Source organism: Cotesia typhae, unplaced genomic scaffold (assembly GCF_013202065.1).
Source record: "Cotesia typhae breed Kobodo isofemale line unplaced genomic scaffold, CoteBio_Ctyphae scaffold_13, whole genome shotgun sequence".
NCBI classification, from domain to species: Eukaryota; Metazoa; Arthropoda; class Insecta; order Hymenoptera; family Braconidae; genus Cotesia; species Cotesia typhae.
Genome location: NW_027423774.1, coordinates 14,471,708 through 14,496,416, shown reverse-complemented (window position 1 = coordinate 14,496,416; position 24,709 = coordinate 14,471,708). Strand labels below are relative to the sequence as shown.

At 29.7% G+C, this 24,709-nt stretch overlaps 1 long non-coding RNA gene and 1 pseudogene across 1 annotated transcript; one reads left to right on the top strand and one right to left on the bottom strand.

Annotated features, from left to right (window-relative positions):
• The first annotated feature begins 154 nt into the window (after nt 1-154).
• LOC141534088 (large ribosomal subunit protein uL18m-like) lies at nt 155-17,105 on the top strand (annotated as a pseudogene).
• On the bottom strand, nt 2,473-5,168 carry LOC141535453 (uncharacterized). The gene is made up of 2 exons (XR_012480593.1): nt 2,820-5,168; nt 2,473-2,741 (listed from the first exon to the last, which is right to left on the bottom strand). It is a non-coding gene; the product is annotated as an uncharacterized LOC141535453 (long non-coding RNA).
• Nucleotides 17,106-24,709: the final 7,604 nt, after the last annotated feature.

The window sequence follows — 24,709 nt, the reverse complement described above, 5'->3', positions numbered from 1 at the left end:
CTGCTGGAAGTCAACACTTACTGAGAAAGCGCTGGCTATCAGGGTAACTAATAGGTAATCGCTTGCTTTGTCAACTCTTTCCATCAAGTTTGCTTCAAATTGCAGACGTAGATTGACAGTTATTTATAGGTAAGGTGGGTATCCGGGTGCTTGCATGCGATTTAATCCGATAAGCAGGTAAGATAGAAAGAATCAGTATCAGTTGATAAAAAATTCCCTGATAGCCACTTTATCACCTGTATAAACCTGGTATCAAATAATTAATTTTAATTAATCGGATCTATACAAATCGTTTGTTCGTCGTTTGTTCTTATTTATTCGTTAAAAATATTTATTTGTTCGATTATTGTTTATTTATAAAAAATTAAACAAATTTTTTTTGTTAAGTTAGCTTTTTATGGCTCGAATTAAAAAAAATTTTTTTTTAAACGATAAATTAATATTTTTTATTGTTTGTTCGATCATTTTTCCATTTTAATTTAATTTTTTCTTAACAATATTTTCAGTTTTTTTTAGTTAGTTCGGCGCATGCGCAGACTTGTGAAACGGTTAAGCGACTCTTGGTCCCTTAAGGGGTCGAAATCTCACGGTATATCTACGTTAGCTCCAATATTGTATTTATGGCAATATTGCTAAGTAAATTTATTGAAATAGAAGTATTACGGAATATAATCCACTCATGTATTCAATTGTGATAATGTCGGTTGGTGTTTAGTTATTTGCATAATAGTTTGGAGTATCTATTATAGAAAAATCTGCTGATTGATTTATCAAAAAAATCCTTAGCAGTACAATGAGACGTCGAAAAATTATAGCTGATTAATTTATTAGTAATTGTAAAGATGAAGTTTCGTTTTTGTAAGTATGCATTTTTTTTTATCTAATAAATTTTTTATGCATTCAAAAATTATATCCTTACAATTTTTATAAATTTTCAGATCTCAGTGAATAATCATTTACATATAGCCTAAGTATTTAATCAAATATCACATGATCATAAAAAATCGTAATAAAGTAAATATAGGCTTTAATTTAAGCAATTTATTAAATTTGTTATCGACAAAGGACATACTGTGAAAGTTTGATGAACGGAGTACTTATATTGAATGCGTCAACAAAGCGATACATAGGTTAAAATGTTTTAACATGATTGGAGTAAGTTGATAAATTCTTTTTAAAATATTTAAACTACCATTGACAATCTCTTTAGAAGAAATTTCTTTTTTGCTCGACGGGCAGAAAGCGTCAACTTTCGGCCCGCTGCGCTAAATGAAGTTGCCACTTTCTGCCTTCGTCGAGCAAAAAAATAGCATACACTCCTCGGGAAGTAAATAAGAAAGCCTCAGATCACATGTTTGTTGACCTCGGCTTCGCCTCGGCCAACAATTACATGTGATCTGAGATATTTTTTACTTTTCTTCCCTAGGGGTGTAATGTACTATTAATCCAATCAGTAATTATTTTTACTAATACTTATTTTTATTCCGTTATATCAACAATCTTATATTATTTTTTTTTTTTCAAGAACAATACATTCACATGCTGCACTTATTGATAGTTATGAGAATATATATAACTGAAACTTGGAATACTTACGAATTGCATACTTACCGTGTGGTTTTCATTTAAAAAGAAAGATTCCATCTTATTGACACAAGTAAGTTATTTAATTGTCAATGCAACTGTATAAGTAATTCAGTTAATTTCTACAATTATTTTTCAATACCTAGGTTTACTCTTATACGTTCAACAAAATGTATAACTTTTGAGATAGATCATTTTGAAAATGGAGTTGTTTTGAGTGTATCAACTAAAGAATGGCCAATAAAGAAACGTTTATAAAGGTATAGAAAATCTTTTTTAGTTCTAATAATTACAATTTCTTTAATAATGTTTATATATTTGACCTTATTCCTCATATTCTAGATGTCAAGACAGTGCAGCTTACATGAATCTTGGCCGTGTGCTAGCCTAAAAATGTTTGGAGAGTGGAATATTATTTGTCCGTGCTGATGCCGATTTATCAGATAGTGAAAAAACTAATTTAGCGTTGCAACAATTAGTTAATGAGGGTACTTCACTAAAAGAACCATTGCGCAAAAAATTTTCTGGATTAAGTAAGTATTTATCATTAGTATTTTACATTGAAATAAATTTTCTTAGAGCTAGAGAATTTTTCATGTACTTAAAATGTTGAAACATATATTATACTGAAATCAGTAGGTATCTAACAATTTTTTGGTTTAGTTGCGAAAATAAATTAGTACAAAAATAATATTTTTAAAAAATTGCACTTTCAGTTTTTTTAAATTTTGAAATGTAGAATTTCTTTTTAATTTTCTCTGACGAATTATTTATTAAAAAAATTTTCTAAAAACTAACAGACGTCTGCTGATTTTTAGTATGATGAAACAAATTACTATAAATGAAATTAATTAGAAGATTTTCAAGTATTAAATAATAATAATATGATTACGTTTTCTTACCAAAATTTAATTTGAATTATTTACATAATGTAAATTATTGGAAAAAATTAATTATTTGTCAGAAATCGTAATTATCTACGATTTATACTGTTTAAAATGGAATCATATCCAGAATTATAAAAAGATAGTTAATCAATAACATAGTTCGTGTATTGCAAGGGGTCCATTTAGAACTTTCTAATGCATCCCACATGTTGTTATCTTGTTTGATGATCTCGCGATTAAGTTTATCGGAATCTACCAGCAGTGGGTGCTCTAAAAAAATAATAATTCATACAATGACCTTATAGAACAATAAATAAATAGTTAATTGTATTTATGTAAAAAAATTACCAGTATTTTTAATTTTTGTTTAAACAATTCGATTGTTCGTCGTTTGTCCGTCAATGTCCGATATAATTGTTTATTTGTCCGATAATTAGTCCGGCGATTGAAAAATGTTGGTACAGCAGTTGACAAAAGAAGAATAAATACTTTCAGTTCTGAAGAATAAATACTTTTGTTGATATTTTTCTCAAGCTTTCAACAATCAACATCAATCTTAATTTTGGATTTTAACTTAATCCAAATCTTCATTATGATGAATAAGTTCTTTTAACAATTTATCGTGGCCTTAAGCTATCGCCAAATGAATTATTCATGACATATTTAGTCATATTTAAGACATATCTAATTACGAAGTGTCTATTGACACGCTCCACGGATGAAGCTAAAGTCACGGACATGTAGTAAACACGGAGGAAGGAAAATTATTTGCATCCGTGGATACAACTACAATCACGGAAACAGGTTTACGCTCGTCGGAAAATCAAACGTTTACGCTCCACGGATGATATCCGCGCCTGCAAAATTAAAAAAATCACGAATTGTACTCTATTTTCTCCATCGGGAAAATTTCCGTGGTCGTAACAATATCCCTAGAATATCCGTGGCTGTAATTTCAAAACGAGACATTGATGAGATTTTATCCGTGACTGTAAAATAATGGAGACACGGGCGACAGCACGTGTTCCGTGACTCCAACAATTTCAAGGTGTATTAAGACAGTTATGGATATTTCCATAATAAATGTTTTAAATAAATACCTCTAAATGTTATTATTTATAATTAAACTCCTAAAATAAATATACATATTTATTAGCGCGCGCAATTTGAATTTTGAGTACATTGTTACGTCCCCACCTGCATTCGCAGATGTCGCTGATAGCGAATACGCGCGCTAATTTAAACTCTAACAATTGTACAATAATTTCATAAATATTCATTTTTTATAAATATAATGTTAAATGGTAAGTAAAGAATTCCAAATGTTAAATATTAAATATAGAAATAGAAAACGATAAGAAAAGTAAAACTCAGCCAACATCTGAGTAAACAAAATATTTTTAAGTTTACATTAACATTTTCTCACGAAGATTGTTAATGGAAAATGATTCATTGTAAGACAACTAGCGTTGAGTACATAAGTATATTCGAGAACGTCCGAGGAATGTTCTAAATAAATGATGATAACGAACGCCTGCGTGTCCTGGACTTTGGAGTTGAGTCAGCGCGGATCATCCGAGCGAGACTCAGAGATGCCGCGCAGATCAACTCAAGAGAATAGGACATTCGGGGCCTGATACGCAGCCCTACTCCCCTCAGGGCGCGGCCCTTCAACGAGGAGATATAAGCAGGGTGCACGGGGAGTTCGTGAAGCTTTTTCCTAAGGCTCTTTTTGATCTCAAAGTTACGAACTTAAAGCTCTTCTCGATTAATTCTTGTCGCGAGACTATCAAATCAAATCACGTTAAATACTATTACGTACTACACGGCAGTTGTCAAACCACTCAAATTAAAAGTGTATTTTAAATAGTTAAATAAATCCATTTATTAATTAAATTCACCGAAGTTAGTTATTTCAGAGTTAGTTCGAGAACCTCTACTTACGACTCTGGAGGTCATATCATCTTTATCTCCAGCTCTAGTTGTTCTACTGGTCATACCCAAACCCAAGGGGTAACCGGGACGTAACAACATGTACAATTGTAAAAATATTTTTTAGCTGGAAAGAAATTTTAACTTAATTTTCTACATTATGAAACTGTAAGTAGATATTACATTATTTATCAGTTATCTGCAAAATGTATAAATTTAGTCTGCGAAGGTTTTGAGTTTATAATAATTTCAAATAATAAATAATAAAACCTAATTTAAAAAAATTTTTCATTATTTTTTCATTACTTCTTCCTCTCTTCAGACATTCCACAGTATATTCGTCTTAAAATTAACTTGAGGCAAACTTAAGATCATAATTTAATGCACAGAACATTAATTTTCTGCACAAGAATCAATTAAACTCAAAAAATACTCAGTTAACTTTTAAAAAAGCTCGCAGTTTAGCGTGAAACTCCTGGAAATCTCACTGTAAGCTTTCTCAATTTCTGCGCAGCAGATGTTTGTTCTCTTGTGGACAAAATGTCAGAACTTCTGTCATAGCTACAGAAAGAACTATTATAATTTATTTAGTCGGCAAAATTAAAAATAAATTATTTAATTGATACAGTGATAGGTATAGCTATGATAAAACAGGTTGTATCAACGGTCGTCCGAGACTGAACTAACAGTAACAGATATCCGTGATAGAGAAGCTTACAGCAATATGGATATCCGTGACTGAACTTACAGTAACGGATATGACTAATTAAGAAGATTAAACAAGCCATTTTATGAAACAACAATAATGAAATAGTTTATTGATTTAAAAACTCATACAAATGAAATATATTAGATATTAAAAAAAAAGACAAAGTTAGTGATATAATTATTATAAGTAAATATTTTAATAAACATCAAAAAAATTATTAAACAACAAACATTAAATAGCTTATTGATTTAAAAAAAGACTGACCAGATATAAAAAAAACATAATATTAAGAATATAATTATTATAAGTAAATAATATAGTAAATACAAAAATTAATTACTTAGAGCGGCATTTTTTACAGTACCACTTGATCGACTCTCGGAGCTTTTTAGGAACAGCTTCGCATTTATTGTGAAACCAGTACCAGCAATCGTCACACATTGTACTGGCCTCCATTTTTTCTTTGATTAACTTTTTACAAGATTCACAAGTCCATGAACCTTTGCTAATTTTTCTCTTTATTGCAGTTTTCAATGTTCTAAGTGCTGGTGCTTCAAAATAATCATTTATTTCCGGTAAATCATCGAATACATATGGGACAGCATCTGATAACGGATTTAATTTTATTAAATCCTTTTTTTTAATAGTTAATTTTTTCTCGACGACGGCAGAAACTAAGTCTTGAGAAATTAATAAACTCAAAATCTGTATCAATTTTTTATTAACACCATGATTGGTATTAGTAGATTGAACGTCCACTAGAGAGCCAGCCGGAGATTGAATAACATCATCATTTATTTCAGGTTCAATTGAACTCGTTGTAGTAGGTATTATAGGGAGACAGACAGTAGAACAATCCAAGATTTTGGTATTCTCCGATCGAGCAGTAGAAACAGTCAAAGCAGTAGCAGCCGGAGATTGATTCTCTTTTTCTACATGCAAAATTCTAACAAATTTCAAGTGTTGGAAACCAACTGGAGGTCGATTTTTTAATTTAGGTCTACCTCGGCTTGTACTCGGCTGTAAGTCGATTATATCTATGTTGGTATTTACATCTTTATCGACTAAGACAATAGGTATACCGTTGATATCAATATCTTCTGCGTTCTCTGTTTCTGCTTCTGACGTTGTTGTCAATTTTTCAACAGCCTGATTTGGTCTGACAATGTTATTTTCATCTTCCGAACTATCACTTATGCAATTCTGAAGATCTTTGTGTAATATCTCCAAATAATTAATTTTTCTATTGCTAATTTTTTTATCACTTAGTATGTTTGTCTTTATTTTCCTCAATAAATCTTCTACTTTGCAATTTTTTTTCTTCTCTTCACCATCATGTGAATAGTTATCAGCATCTATTAAATTATCAGCCTCTCCATCATCGTTTCATTAGATGAAACACTTAATTGGTCGTTATTTATTTTTGATAATTCTGTTTTTTTTTTTCTTTTTTTTAACATTGGATCGTGGTTGTGAGTTCCGTACCAATTTTTTATAATCATTAATTTTTTTTAACGTCAAATCTCGCCGTAAGTTTGACTTGGCAGTTCACTTTACCAGACCTGAAAATATTTTTATTATTAAATTTAAGATTATCAAAATAATAATTTTGGTACCCTAAAAATATAACTTTTCTTTACATTCGACCCATTCTGAAGTTATTTATTTATTCATTTTACTTAGCCATAATTACACACGCTGGTTACTTACTTTATGTCTCGGATCCCCTGTCCCTTTGAGACAAAGACACCACCCTGAGAACATGCCATCCCTGGTTAAAAATATTGATTGAAAAGGATTGAAAATGATGAAATTAGAATACTTTTGAATAATTTCAATTCTTTTTCATGTATATATAGATATACAGTTCACATAGGGTGACTGATTCCCAATACTTTTCAATCAATATTTTTAATCAGGGATGGTATAATCATACATCGGAAATTTACTAAAAACATTCTCTTTATTATATTTTCTCGTACTATTATTTTTTCGGCAATAATTGTCCATCGACGTGGATCTTCCTTTTCCAAATGTGTATTTAGTTGTTTTTTCATAGTGGGCTACCTCGTCCTCAAACGCCTGTCCAAACATATAGGCTTTGCCGACCCAGAATATTTTTGATGTTTCCGCCATATTTTTTATATGTTCATTAATAACCCTATTTTTTAAAAATCATTTTTATATGAGTACATGACAGATTTTATACATAAACTTATTTATTCAATAAAAATAATATTATATTCATAGATATTTGATACATATTCACATAAAAAATAATTAAATACTTTTAGAACATTCGTAGTACTTAACTTACCTCTTTTCTTATACAATAGTTTACTCTGTATTAAAATATTATTATTATTGCAATTGGCTCTGGGAGATTACCCATTCGGCTATTAAAATATTTTTTGATCTTTTAGCACATACAACAATGAAAACTCATTAACGAGTTTGAAGATACGAACGACAAGTTTTAAAATACAAACTAAAGATTTCTTGTATGTTTAAGCATACGACTCAGTCGGTAAAACTATTTCTATATGTTCAAAGTCACATCGATAACTTGTATATACATATTCAACTATTTCACTTCCGGTATTACATTCAATTTGAATCTATTATTAAAAAATAAAATAGTTCAAACGCAATTTGTCGCTTTCGATTAGAAAATAAATTATGGTTTTTCAATCAAAAGTTTTTCGGAATATTTGAAAAAATTTTGTATCAGAGTTTATAAAAGAAAAATTTTTAGATATTAAAAAAATAAATCCGTTTGAGTATATAGAGGTGGCTTATAATAGGGAAGTTTTGAGTAGACATAGCATTTTGTGCTGAAACAACTGATACTTCTGAAGTATTTTAATTACTGAAATATATGATGCAAATTTGTATTAAACATATAGTTATCAAGATGACCGTATTACAATTGTTTTTAATCTTTTTTTTGTATTAAATATTTGTATTTTTTAAAGATTCTATAACAATACATTTATTTAGATTTCAGTAAAATGTTTTTTTTTAGTGATTTGCGGTATTGTTTAAAATTTAATAATTATAGAATTAAAACTTTAACGGATTAATGCTTTTTCAAGTCATGTATTTCCGTGATTTGAAGCTTACAACAACGGATATCCGTGACTGAGCTTACAGCAACGGATATCTGTGATTGAGATTATAGCAACGGATATCTGTGATTGACATGCCATCACGGATATATATTGCACTAATTTACTTATATCTTCATTTTCACTAAGTAAAGTAGATAGAACTATAAATAGATTCGTTCCATCATCAATACCTATTTGTTTGCATGTTTTCTCTATTATCAATGTAGATTTCAATATTGTTTTATTATTCGTATATATATATATATATATATATATATATATATATATATATATATATATATATATATATATATATATATATATATATATATATCAAATAATTTGCATAATTTATACTGAGTACAGCATTTTTATGATCGTTTTCTAATAATAACTGAATAATTTTGTTATGAAAAATACACTGAAAAATAGAATTGACACAGCTAAAATCACCTTTGGAATTTTCTATGCCGTGAAATTTCAATAAATCAATATATGACTTTGTTTTTATTGTATTATGTTGTTCACTTTAATCAAAATATTTTTCGACTCCCCAAATTGAATCCTCTAATTTAGACCAACGTGTTTTTGTAATTATAATGATTCGAAGATCAATTATATAAGATTTTCTTAACCGATCATACTCTTTAATTGCTTCTGGGTTAGCCTTAACCGAATGCGGATCGAAATTTATTAAACGTATAATACTTCAACTTTGGTAACTCGTAAAAATGCTACGTAAGATAATAATAGTTTTGGTTGATAATAATAATATTGAAAACAATTAAAATATTAATAATAATAATAGAACGTGAATAATATTCTACATGAAAAAAAAATTGTTATGTGCATGTGGATGTATTAATTTGTTATGTATTGAAAATTATTTTAACTCTAATAAGATTTTTTATAGCTATATATCGATATATAGCGATCGCTATGTATCGCTATGTAGCGATCGCTACATACACTAGTCACAAAAATTAAGGGATATAAAAAAAATTCCAAATTTTTTGGTGATTTTCAGCGAGCTGTAACTCCGAGGAAAATGATCGCACAGAAAAAAAAAAAAGCAAATTGTAGCTCCAAGTGTCTAGTTTTTAGATATGACCATGAAAATTTTTGTCATCGTCAGGTCTGGAGAAATCCTAAGAAAACTACTGAAAAAAATTTTTCGAAATTTTTTCGTCTTAAAAAGGTCTACGGGCTTCAAAAAATTTTTTGATTGTTTCGTGTAAAAGCTCTTTTAGTAAATTTAATACCCTTTAATTTGACGTAATCAAAAAGCCTGTACGATAATTTGCCGCGGAGTTATCGTCAATCAAAGCAAAAAAGTTTTTTTGACTTTGGAAATCAATAACTCTGGAAATAATGACCGTATAGGAAATCGAAGGAGGGTTTTGAAAACTACACAATATTCTCTATAAGAGAACGTAAACCGCTTTTGAAGAAAAATTTTTTTGAATTGAAAACTCGGACTGAAAAAAAGACAAAAATTCGCATAATTAAGGATATTTGGATAACTTGGTATAACTTTGGATAAAATGGATGAACGAAGGATATCGTTGGTAATTTTTAACTTCAAAGTGTCCCTAAAATCCCTAAGAAATTCAAAGCGCTGCGATTTTTTGTTCATAGTGCCCAGAAGCTTCAAATTCTGTGTTTTCGCAAAAATCACCATTATGAGCAATTTTGTGATTTTTATTCATTTTTCCATTGAAAAAATTTTTTTTCAAAATTCTTTATTTTTTCGATCAAAGAGATTGATTTTTCAAGAAATTTGAAAAAAAAAAATGTCAATTTTTTTCGAAAATTTTTTTCGAAATTTTCTCAATTTTTTTCGACTGTTGTTTTACCGCCGGCATTAGCGTTACCCAAAGCGTACCACGTGGAGGTTGCTCGGTCGGATTTACGCTTCTCACACACACACACACACACACACACACACACACACACACACACACACACACACACACACACACACACACACACACACACACACACACACACACACACACACACACGCGCGCGCGCGCGTGTGTGTGTGTGTGTGTGTGTGTGTGTGTGTGTGTGTGTGTGTGTGTGTGTGTGTGTGTGTGTGTGTGTGTGTGTGTGTGTGTGTGTGTGTGTGTGTGTGTGTGTGAGAAGCGTAAATCCGACCGAGCAACCTCCACGTGGTACGCTTTGGGTAACGCTAATGCCGGCGGTAAAACAACAGTCGAAAAAAATTGAGAAAATTTCGAAAAATTTTCGAAAAATTGATTTTTTTTTTCAAATTTCTTGAAAAATCAATCTCTTTGATCGAAAAATAAAGAATTTTGAAAAAAATTTTTTCAATGGAAAAATGAATAAAAATCACAAAATTGCTCATAATGGTGATTTTTGCGAAAACACAGAATTTGAAGCTTCTGGGCACTATGAACAAAAAATCGCAGCGCTTTGAATTTCTTAGGGATTTTAGGGGACACTTTGAAGTTAAAAATTACCAACGATATCCTTCGTTCATCCATTTTATCCAAAGTTATACCAAGTTATCCAAATATCCTTAATTATGCGAATTTTTGTCTTTTTTTCAGTCCGAGTTTTCAATTCAAAAAAATTTTTTCTTCAAAAGCGGTTTACGTTCTCTTATAGAGAATATTGTGTAGTTTTCAAAACCCTCCTTCGATTTCCTATACGGTCATTATTTCCAGAGTTATTGATTTCCAAAGTCAAAAAAACTTTTTGCTTTGATTGACGATAACTCCGCGGCAAATTATCGTACAGGCTTTTTGATTACGTCAAATCAAAGGGTATTAAATTTACTAAAAGAGCTTTTACACGAAACAATCAAAAAATTTTTTTGAAGCCCGTAGACCTTTTTTAAGACGAAAAAAATTTCGAAAAATTTTTTTTCAGTAGTTTTCTTAGGATTTCTCCAGACCTGACGATGACAAAAATTTTCATGGTCATATCTAAAAACTAGACACTTGGAGCTACAATTTGCTTTTTTTTTTTTTTCTGTGCGATCATTTTCCTCGGAGTTACAGCTCGCTGAAAATCACCAAAAAATTTGGAATTTTTTTTATATCCCTTAATTTTTGTGACTAGTGTATATATGAACGACCTTACTTTCACCGAAAAATTTTATAACATTATTTTTAATATATTTTATAGCACCTTTAATCATGAGTGTCCATCGTACATACAGTTACATATGGTTCAGAAAAATGGAGAATATGTTTTAGAAATATTTAACACAAATTTCAATCACCTCAATCATCCGGCAAATAGTAAGGTAAGTTTTCTTGGGAGTCATAGTAGATGACACAGTAAAAAATCATGTTAAATACAACACTCATTAATTTAACACAACATTAATGATCGCTTCTAATGTCACCATTATAACACCTCTCCCTGATCACCGTACCAAGTGATCAGCGAGCAGGGTTAAGAAACAAATATAATACACAATCATTAATAATAAGATTATAATTACCGTAATCTCAAGCGCGGACAAAACTCACCGGGCACGCGGTGTGCTTATTCAACTACTTATTACTAAATAAAATCAAGGATATTTGTACGTATACTAATAATACAATATTTATTACAATATTATTAATTACATTTTATTTATAAGAATATTCAATGAGTTACATACTATTTAATAAATAATAAGTGTAGAAAATTAATAATAAAGAGAGTTATCTGAAAACGCTAGAGAGTATAAACCAAGAGTATAAAACTTACAGTTGGTATACTACGCCTTGGCATCCTGGTAGACAACTCACAAAAAAAATTTAACTAATATGAATTTTATTAACAAGGATATTCAAACTAACCCGTTATCAACTTTTAAATTCAAAATTATTATTTTAATCATCTTTTCTGTGTTGATTTTTCTGTCGTTCTTACGCGAATTTGTCACTCTATCGTCTCAGCTTTAAAAAATGTGATAGTCGGTACAGTTCATTTAATGAGAATTTACTGTATTTTATAATGCAATTTCGGATTTTCTGACGTTAAAAAAAATTTGTTTCAACAATTAGCAAACGCTTTACCAGAACGACGGCGATTACCACCTGAGTTGAAAGAAGAGGTTATTGAATATATTAGGTTAAAAAGCAAACCCAAAATGATAAGGAATAAAATTAGAGATCAATATGGTATTCTTCTCACAAGCAAAGATATTTCGAATATTACTCAGTCTGAAAGAAGTCTTGATGGTAATAATTTAAGAACATTTCAGCAACTTTTACATGATAAATATGGTAAATATCTCTTTTTTTAAATAAAGATATTTTTAATACTTGATATATTTTTAGATAAATATTTTTATATTATTATTATTTTTATTATTATTATTATTATTGTTGCTGTTGTTGTTGTTGTTGTTGTTGTTGTTGTTGTCGTTGTTGTTTTAAGCTAGTTTTATAAATATATACTGTTTTATAAATATAATAAAATATTTTATCACAAATAAAGTTGAAAGATTTATCACTTCTTCAACTTTGTTAGACAAAAACTTTGAGGTTACATGAATCACTCTTTATAATCATAATTATATATGATAGTAATAACATTAAATACTAACATATAAATGTATTTTTTCAGGTTGTATTACAAAAGTAAAAGCAAGTGACAGAAACGAATTTGAAGCATTGTTTTTACAAATTCTGACATGCAAAAGTCAGTCACCAATTGGCCGGAAATTTTATTCGTTGACGGAACGTACAAGCTCTTCAACTTAAGATATACACTATATTTATTGATCATACAAAATGGGAATGGAAGAGGTGAAATCGGCGGTGTAGCAATAACTGCATCTGAAACAGCACATGTATTGGAGTGGATCGCAAAAACCTTTCGAGAAAATAATTCCAAAGCTTGTCAAAATACAAAATGCATTATGACCGATAAAGGTTTAACCGAAAGAAAAGCTTTTGAAGCGGTTTTTCCGGGCATTAAATGTTTACTATGTTTGTTCCACACATTGAAAAGTTTCGATAAGCACACGGAAAAAAGTAAACTGTAATATTCACTCGGATTCCGGTTAGTTTTTATAGTTTCAAACAGTAAAGCGGACATCGGGGTGGCAAAAATGTAAATATTACAGAACTTAATGTAGAAAGTATAAAAGCCACAATTTATAATTTAATATCCAAAATAAGTAATTAGTAGTTGTCACTATAGTTAATAACGACTCTTTTATCTTTAAAAATTACAGTTTCAAACAGTAAAAATTGCCATTTCAATATATAGTCCATATTATGAAGAGAAGGGGAACTTAGATGAAAGAGAAGGGGGTCTCACTCTGGGAGAATTTAATATTTCAAACCGTAAAAATTATACTTTTAAAATATACATTTTACCAGTCTAAGCAAGTCCATAATTACAGTTTGATTTTTAGCGTTGCGTTTAAAATTTACCATTTTACTTTGTAAATATTGACGTTGCTTGTATTAGAAATTGACTAACTTTATTCTATACTTTTTACATATCATAACATCATTTTTTAGGTACAAAATGATAAATATTAAAGTCTGAATTCTTAATTATTATACTTTAACATTTTAGACATTTACATGGCGAATATTACTGTTTGAAATAGTATTTTCTTCCATGTAAAGAGTAAATTGTAAGGTTTAAATTGTAAATATTCCAATGTGAATAGTAAAATCATGATTTTACTGTTTGAAGTGGTAATTTTTAGCAGTTGATCATTACTTATTATAAATCGACTGTTATTTATTACAGTTTACTTTTTTCCGTGCAATTGAAAGTTCTAAAATTAGATCATGAAGAAAGATGCAGATGTTTTAAATTATTACGCGAATTGGCATATGCCAAGTGGGAAAGTCGATACAATTCAGTTTACGAAAGATTTATCAGCTCGGCACCAAGTTCTGTGATTGAATATTTTAATATCAACTGGCATAAAAATCGAGATGAATGGACACTATTTGGAATAGCTGAAGTGAATTACGGAAGCGTAACCAATAATTTGGTCGAAAGCACAAACAAATAAATTAAAACTCTTTGTAATCGCTTTTCAAACTTGTGCGAATTCGCAATAAATTTTTTCGAATTAGTCCATTCATCAAAATAAGAGACCAGTTTGTTATGTGCGGTAGATGGTTTAAGAAAACTAAACATCAACCATCATTTAGATGAGTCTTTTAATGATTATGCAGCAATATTAACAAAAATAGCTGTAAAACAATTAACCGAAGAATTAAAAAAACTTAAGAATATTAAAATAATTGAAAGCTGTGATAATCAAAAAACTTACAAAATTTTGGTAAACGATCATCCGCATACTTCTTCGGCAACTGATTGTATTTGTTATTTTCGGCGCAGCTGGAAATTACCTTGTGTACATATACTAACAGTGCGAAAATATTTCAATTTGAGTTTATTTTGTCCCGAATTATGCGATAGAAAGTGGTTAAAATGTGAAAACACAAACAACATTGATTTAAGAACAACATTTTTATTCGGTATGGAAGACAATACTAATATGAATGAACTGCCAAACGATGCCGCTGTATCTTTATCTTGTCCTCAAAAATATTCACCTCATGAAAAACTACAAATAGCTCAAAAGTATTGCAATGACATCCCTAGCGGTTTCAACGCCACGGTTATAATATGGCCAATTCACGGTTAAACAGCAGTCAAACATTAGTCTATATGACGTGATTTGACGGTCTTTATCAGGTATCATTGTGAATAATTTTGACTTATCGACTGAAGATCCGAGAAATACCTTTTTCTACGGGTGAACTCACGGTGATTTTACCGACATTTGACCATTAATTCACCCGTATAGAACTAGCATAAAACTAGCTCATTACGGTCGATTCACCGTCTCATTATAGGAATCCGATGTAACTAAATAAGTTAATTCACCCAAAATAATCAGTATTAAGCTCGTAAAATGTTCGCGTATATGATAATATTGAAAAAAAAAAAAAAAAAAATCAGTGTAAAATCACATCGCCCAGACCGGGAATCGAACTCGGATCATCTGATCGAACGTCAGGAGATTTTCCTGTAATGCTATACCAAACGTGAATCAAAAATGTCTTTGAATCACGATCTATTTTACGGATACTTGATGTTGTTTTGATAATTATTTCTATTTCACGAACTCTAAACAATAACTCATTCTTCGAATTTGTCACCCAAAATGAATGCATTAAATTTTATTAACTATAAAGAAATCTTTCTTTAATTTCATGAGTTTATGTTAAATTTAAGATTTCATGAAAAAAAAAATTTTGAAATTTTACAAAAATTTATAAAAAGTGTTTTTTTGAATAATGTAAAAAATTGTAGTGACTGAATCTTTTTTCAAATTATTTTTTTTAACTATTTATTTGTATTTTATTTGCCTTATATATTATTTTATGGAATTTTTTTATAATTACAAATCAAACTTATATTCACTCAGCCGTTTATAAAATTTCTACTTTACCGTCACTATCTTCTTTACCGCCATTTGACCTTAAATTCACCCACAGATTACCGTGGATTCACCGACGAAATACTCTTTATTCACCGAATTTTTACCAGTCATTCTCTGTTGTACTTATGTCTGAAGACAATCAAAGGATCGGGAAGTCATGGCTATCGAATAAAAAAAAAATGAAGAAAATTTTGGACAATGTTTACTTTATGAACCATGCAATCACCGTTAGAATAATTCACAACTTGACTTATTTTTCACCGTCGAACGACAGTTGTTCGACCATCAATAGACTTTCTTTCATCGGTAAAGTGAATTTACGGTGAATTCACCGTCGTTTGACCGTAGTTTGACCTTCACCACGAATCCGCTAGGGATCGTGAAAATTATGGTACAATCGAGCGATTCTGACTTTAATGCTCAACTTGAAATATTAAAATCTGTAAAGCAAAAGTGGAATCAGAAACGTGGAGTACAATTAATTCTGGAAGAAGAGAAAAACAATGATTTTGATCATGGAACTCCTATTCTATCGTCACCTATCAAACTCAAAGATCGTCCAAGAGATGCTATGAAGACAACATCGGGTTACTTTTGTCGACGAAAATCAAAGAGTCATGAATGAAATAAGTAATTAATGCAATAATATAACAACTATATTGCTACAACTAAACTGTTAAAATAAATATTTCTAAACATGATAAAGAACAAGTTGATGACAAAGGATTTTATAGGTAATTTTTTGATGAAGTCCATTTTATTTAAAAATTTTGTTAATCGTTTATTGATTGTGATTTTTTTCTTTCAGTTATGCTGAAAAAGTGAAAATTTATAAAGTATATATTACTGTAGTAGTATGTACTCATTATTATTTAAATTTCATTATGTATATGAAGAGATTTGTAAAAAATTTTTGGTTCCAAAAACGTCAACACTGCTAATCAGCCGAATATTAGTAATGTTTATCACATGCGCCCAATTAAAATTAGTTAATCTTTACCAGTAATCGTTTAATTATTGAATTATTGAATTCGGTTGCTAATAATGCTAATTTTATAATCTCTCATAATAATAATAATAACAGAAGTTATTATGATATAACATATTGCTAAAATAACAATAATAACAGTGCAGAAAGTATATTGAACATAAATATATAATGACGAGTAAGAATAAAAGATAATGAATAATAAACCAGCGATCTTAAATACTTTTTTCGTAACCAAGTTAATCACATATTTTCTCGAATATACAGCATAAAGATATAAAATAGTGCAAAAGAGTTTATTTGTTTATAAGTAGTAATGAATTATATCTTCATTAAGAGGATTAAATATGTATTAACGATTATATTTTCGACCTTATTTTTACTTAAAATTTATTTTGAAATAAACGATTATTTATATTTCATTAACAAATCAATTAGTTATGAATATGATTAATATATGGATGTATTGCATGAATAATTATCATTATAATTAGTTAATTAAAAATTATTATTATACATCTTCAATGACACAAAAAATACAATATTTTCTTCTTTCAAGAGTTTACGTTATTTCATTTTGCTTTTCAAAATATTTTATTACGAATATGATTTTTTAAACTACTGAAAAATTTGTTAGATTTTCATAAATTGATTAATTAATTCTTTTGTAAGGAAATGATTATACTCTGAATCTTATTGGTTGTATTCGAAAGGTTATCCTATTCGAAAGCATTTAAATAATTAAAATTTTTTTTAATTTTAAATAAATAACTAATCAAGGAGATTGAAAATGCCATTTTATTCAATGTTAAATAATGTTTATTGATTACAAAGCACATACAAATGACATGAATTGAATTTTATAAGATAGATATTAATAAAAAAAAAAAAAAAATATTAGAAATATAATTATTCTGTGAATATTGTAATGAAACTGTAATGATTATTTACTTAAATAGTAAAAAGTAATTATTAAGACTTATTGTTGAAATACTATTTAGTGAGTATTTGTAGAATCACAGGGGCTGCATTGATTACAGTACCACTTGTCTGACTCTGATAGCTTGTCAAAAATAGCTTGGCACTGATAATGAAACCAATACCAGCAATCGTCACACATTATACTGTCATGTATTTTTCCATCTATTCTGTTACAAAATCTACATGACCATGGACTTTTACTTTTTTTTTTCTTACTGTGGTTTTCAACGCCTTTAGCGCTGCAGCTTCAAAATAATTTTTTTATGTCGATAACTCTTCGAAGACATATGGTGCAGCATCTGATAATGGATCTAATTTTATTAAATCCTTTTTTTTTTAATTAATATTTTCTTTTCCACAACGTCGGCAACCAAGTCTTTGGAGATGAGAAAAGAAAAAAACTGTGTCAATTTTTGATTGAGACATATTGCAGATGAATTCATAGTAGTAGCGGTTGACAGAAGGTCAGTTGAAGAAATCGTTGCGGCTTCACTATTATCATTATTAAGTTCAGTTTCAATTGAGTTGGTATCTGGATTGCTCTCAATTAACGGAGTGTCCGCAAGAAAAACTGTGTTAGTTCGATTATTATTATTATCATTTAATCCAGATTCAATTGAGCTCTGTATCCATGTTATTTTGCGAGGATCGCTGATCGAATGATTGACGCCCGGGAAAAAATGATCAGGTCTGATAAGATATGAACAGACATGAGTTTTCAGGCCTGATCATGCATGAAAAATGACCGGGCCTGATCATGCCTGTTCATGTCTACTCAGGCCTGAAGTGTTAATATACGTTCAGGCCTGATCAGGCTTGTGCATGCCTGAGCAGGCATGATCATGTCTAATTTCAGGCCTGCTCAGGCATGATCATGCAAAACTATTGGCAAATTGTTGATATTAATAGTAGGTACGTCCCGCGTACCTATTCCTGTAATTGAGACATTATCAGTACTTTGATTTGTACCAATAGTTTCAGAACCAGTAGCTCTAGAACGAAGAGCTGTATTAATTTCACGTTCAAAATTATTTTCGTCGAGATTCTGAAGGTCACTATATAAAATCTCTAATAAATTAATTATTTCATTGCTAATTTCTTTACCATTGGTAATATTTTTTTGTATTTCGTTTAATAATTTTTCCACCTTTAATTTTTTTTCGATTTCATTGCTAATATCTTTTGAATCGGCCTCCTACAACTCATCACTATCATCATCTCCCCTTTTCACCAACTCTTTTGTATAAAGAATTTTCTAAAATAGAGTTAGATAATTTGCTGATTGAAATGTCGATGTGCAAATTATAAGCTCGTTTTATAAAATGTTAATTTCTTTAATATATCATACTGGAATTTTCGCTTATTCAAAAATATTTTACTCAAACATTAGCTAATTATTTACATTATTTGTACATTTGCAATTTTACCAAAAGTTACATTGCAGTATTTATATTAAAATTAGATATATTTTAAAAAATTAACTTTGAATATTATGCATTTATGGAAATAATGAAAAAGAAAAATCATTTTACTTTACCTAACACGATTTTAGTTTTCCTAACCATATAATTTGAAGTGAACTTTTTTTACTTATTTCTGAGTAGATAAAAGAAGACAATATGAATATTTCTGTATGTAACGCAGTCACATTTACATAAGTATTTTAAACTGATTTTCTCTCATTTACAATGCTCTTCTTTCTGTGAAATAAATCGGTCGTGATCGAACGTCATCTAATAATTGAAAATACTTCTCACTAAAAAATTTTGTAGACTTTACAACTTAAAAAAACAAAAATAATTTTTGTTGTATTTTTATTAACAGAAATTTTATTATTAAAAAAAATGAATAAAAATGTTCAAAAACTGTATCATTTACATTATTTCTTTGCCCGACATTAAAAAATGTCATTTAATAATTCAAAATAATTTCAACTTAAAATTAGAAACTTTTTCTAAATACACAAATTGTAATCAACCAAAATGAATTTGTATTTCAACAAAATAAAAAATGATATATCATACGGTTGTTATGGAAAAAAATGAATAATTAAAAACAATTAATACTACAACAATGAACAGTATAAATATTTATAATTTACTTTATATAGTAAATAGGTCTTCATTTAATCTAAATATAATATTCTTCCTATCGTATGATGTGTACACAGTATTAAATTATCATAAATTTTTTATATTATGTGACATATAATAAAATTAACAGCATTATAAATAATAACAATTAAACTTTATGATAAGAGAAAGCATAAATAAAAAAGTAAACCATAACTTTATTATTTAAACTAATGACAATGCAAAAGAACGTATGCAGTACTTTAATAAAAACGAATGATGATAAATCAACATCATAGAAGACAGAGACTACTATCGTTCTCGTTGAATTTTACACATGTACGAGCGTTAAACGTGAACTTCCCCGCAGTGAACTGGTAGCTAAAGGCTTCTGGCCCCGCGAGGATACTTTGTACGATAATAATTTCTTTCTTTAAAATTGCCCTGAGCGTTTCAATAAATAAATATTTTACAATTTTTTTATTATAATTTTTTAATATAATTATAGTAAAAAAATTGGAAAAAATGAGAAACTCTGTTTTAATTTAATCACTTGACTTAATCTGTCTGGAAGTTACATTAAATAAATATGAGAATATATATTTCTTTAATGGAAAAAATTCCATTTAATCAATTTTAAAAAAATTTATAAATTTTGTAATATTATAAATTCAGATACAAAATTTTTCTGATGTACAGAGACATAGGGGATCAAAAATCTCGTGTGCGTACATATCGCGTTACAGATGCCATAAGGGCGTAACGGCCAAATAATGCCCGTGAAAAGCGATAAGGTCGTAAAAAATTTGAATCAGAAATGATTTCTGGAGTTATAAAATCATTCATAAATAGAGTCAATCTTATAGATCATTTACAGTTTGGCAGTTTATATTTTAATGATAGTTGCGCGGTTCTCTATATCTAATAGATTTTTATTTTTTTTATTTAATACTTCATAAATTTGCGTGTTTGATATTTTATCATTTACTTCTAAGTTACTCGGGTTATTTTGTTTTTAATCGCTAAAGGTTTTTTCATAAGCAACATTTCGCCCTATAATAAGTAAGTAAAAAATTAAAAATATCGTCCTTTAAGGAAAGGTAGCACTCAGCGGTAGTTTGAAAAGTAACGAACATATAAAAATGTAATTAATTAATTTGAAATTTATTTTAAAGTTTAATATCATGTAGTCTATGACACTTCAGAAAATCATAATAAGCATTGTTGGACTGTGATGAGTTTTTAAATTTTTTTAAATAAAGATTTTTGATTCTAAAAATGTATCCTAATACTTACGTTCAAATTTAGAATTTGAAGTCTAAATCAAATTTAGACCGAGTTTTGTAGTCACCTGGATGAATTTAAGCATTGGCTGCACTTCAGCAATTTAATGAATCAAAGAGCTATTACAAGAAATTTTTTTTATATAGACGTTATTTGCCGGGCTATCTCTGGAACTTAGGATTCTTGGTATTATACTATGTTTTTATAAATTAACTTATACAATATTAAATTATATATATATATATATTAAATTATATATATATATACATATATATTGTAACATGGGGAATTTCATTCCCCTTGTTTAATTTTGATTAATTTTAATTTGTTTAATTTGAAAAATTTCGTTGTTGTTGATTCGCCGCGACCGTGTCGCCCTCGCCGGATACTGAAACAATATTCAGAAGTCCGCAGCTCGAGAGCGCGACAATTTGAATTTAGATTTAAGATTTAATTGTAAGTTAATTTTAAGTCTAAACTGTCCCTGACGCATGCCACGAGCTCGAGAAGATCATCGAGAGCATCGTCGAGCATCGTCACTGCCGCCATCTTTGGGCCCGAGACCGTCAATAGAGTAACGAAGAACGGGACAAAGAGAAGAAGAAGAAGCGGACCATTAGTTTGAAAAAAGGGGCTTCGGGATACTGCCTTGGTCGGAATCGCACGCGTTTTGGAGCCTAGCTCAAAACACTTATTCGCTTATTGTATCGCTGATTTGTTTGTTAATTAATACGCCGAGTATTAACGCTGTCTATTGCTAATTGATTGTTTGATTGAATTTCGAATTGTTCGTTAAATTTGAAACTGTTGTGTAAACTGTGGATGCAATTATTTGTGGAAGAATTGTTATAATCGCTGACCACGTGCTGGTCATAATTAAATTTATTCGACGCGATCTGACCAAACCTTCGCCGAGGCACGACACGACCCGATACGACGACTGTTTGACTACCTGGACCTGGACCACCAGCCCTCGACGGGGATACCAGGGTAAGTGGCTTGCGTCAGGATAGATAACTCGTGGGACACGAGTATTGTTGATTGTGTTTGTAAGTGAGAAGTTCAGTTGGTGAGTTGCTCGGTGAACAACCAGCACTACCCCGTAGACGACGTCCCACGAGGTACCTAGAGTACCGTTTTCCCTGTAAAATAGTGCAGTGTGAAAGTTTTGTTATTGAGTTTTATATTCCGTTTCGTTCTCGAGCTCGCGTTGCTATACTCGTATCGCTTGAGCGTCGCATTCTTAAGCGGATTATCGCTTCTTCTGTTTCGTCGTCGAAGATAGAATTGTTTGATCCGATTGTGAATTGTTTAATCGATGAGTCATGTCGCCGAGACATGTTTAGTTAGTTGGAATTAACGAAATATTATTTTAGAAATAATAATTCTGCTGAGCGATTATTTTAAGTACGTTTTGGTTGTTATTGATACGAATATTATTTTGATGTTGTCTACGAGTAATACGTTGATTTTGTTATTGATTATTATTTGAATTGTTAACTGATTGTTATTTGGATATTAAGTAAATATTTGATTTGATTATTATTTGAACATCATGTGAGTTGTTCACTGGATTATTATTTTTAGTATTATTTAAATAATTAACGCGATTATTATTTGAATATTGTTTGAATATTACTTGATTATTATTTGAAAGGGTTTGAATTACTAACTTGATTATTAATTGAGTATTAGTTGAATATTTCACTGGATTATTGTTGAATAGTATTTGAATTATTGATTTGATGGCTAAATTGAGTATTATTTGACTTATTCACCCGATTATTATTTTGATTGGTTTACGTTTAGTATTTTGATTTTGTTTTACGATTACTATCCGAATTGATCACGATTGTTATGTTTTTATGTCGACTTATTTTGAACTGATTATTTCGCTGAACCGATACTAATTTTTTTAATAAATTGTTATTTGTTTCGGAATTTCTTTGTCATTTCTTTCTTTAGTAACCCGCCGCCCTGAGTAGAGCTAGTTTACCATTACGTTGTTCCTGATTTAGGTTGTCGAGGATTGGAACATTCTGAATTGTTCCTGGCGCCCAATAACCGACCACGACGAACAAATACGCCAATTATCTTGGACCTGTTGGCCCATCGACGTATCCCGAGCCAATCGGCCATTATAATATATATATATATATATATATATATATATATATATATATATATATATATATATATATATATATATAATTCGAACCGATAAAATATTAGAGCTTAACTTTGTAAATTTTCAAAATATCTATATTATTCTTTGATTTAGTATATTATTAAATAAAAAAAAAATCGAAATAATCTCTAATTGATCTACAAACACAACATCAAAACGTTTTATGTCATTTAAATATATTTAAATTTCCTTTCCCGCACTAAAGCCGAGTATTTTAATGCTCCCGGGCGAAACGACGGTAGATAATTCTCTAATAAAAGAGAAAAACATCATTCACACTAGATGGAGGCATAACAGCAGTAATATCCTTCCGTTCGTGGCTCTATTATATTGCAGTCACGGATAAAACCCCCTATGTGCCCCTTTAATTACAATTGCAGGCACGGATATTTATAGGTGTACGATTAGAGCCACGGAAATTGTCGGGCAAAGGGGAAACAAATCCGTGCTTCTAATTGCAGTCACGGATGAAAAAAATCGGTCGAATTCGGCCGTTTTTCATTTTACAGGCACGGATATTTCTAGGAATATTGTTAGAGCAACGGGAATTTTCACGATAGGGAAAAATTAATCCGTGCTTCTAAATGCAGTCACGGATGAAAAAAATTGATCAAATTCGGCTATTTTTTCATTTTACAGGCACGGATAGTATCCGTGGAGCGTGTCAATAGCAGCACCGTTTCTTAAGTAGGTACAGACACAATCCACGGACTAGATAATTAGGGTCCCGGACTCCTCCAAAAACGGACGAAAAAAACAGATCCGCCCGGGTCTAGTATCCACAAGTCCACGGATGATGTTTATAGACACATCGATTATATCCATCTAAGCCAATATTTGTCGATGAATACTCCGATGGTGACGAGTGGATTTTACTTATTAATGAAAAAATATATAAATTAAAATTATAATAATGCGTATTAATTAGATATAAATGTATGTATCAATACTTTACTCTGGGATTTTGTTCCATAGTCTAGAAACGGCGTTACATATTTTTAAAACTTTGGTTCCTAACCCCCTGTAATCATTCATCGCAACCAAACTATTTTTTTGTTCCTCGTTAGCATATCTTACAAAACCATAGACTTTACTAAATTCAGAACTATCTAAAATAACTTTAGCAGTACGGATAGAATTATAGTTAGCTGCAAGTGATAATTAGATTTAAAGAATTGGTGTATTTTTTAAATTTTCGATGAGCAGTGCGCGAGACCTTAGACCAGATATCCTTATTTTAATATTTATTTAACTGCAATAAATGTTACTATTATTTTTTTAATAATTTTTTTAATTATTTGATCCTTTAATAGTTTTACTTCTATGTACTGTACATATGAACAACGAATCTTTTACACTGAACACACATACACTCCACGAGTATCTATGCTGCCTCATTTTTATTTGTTCATACTTTTTAAATATTTTATATGAGGATGGGCAGGATATTTATGACCATTCGACTATCTATTACACTTACCATTGTCACAAAATATTTAATAGAATCAATCCCTACACAAT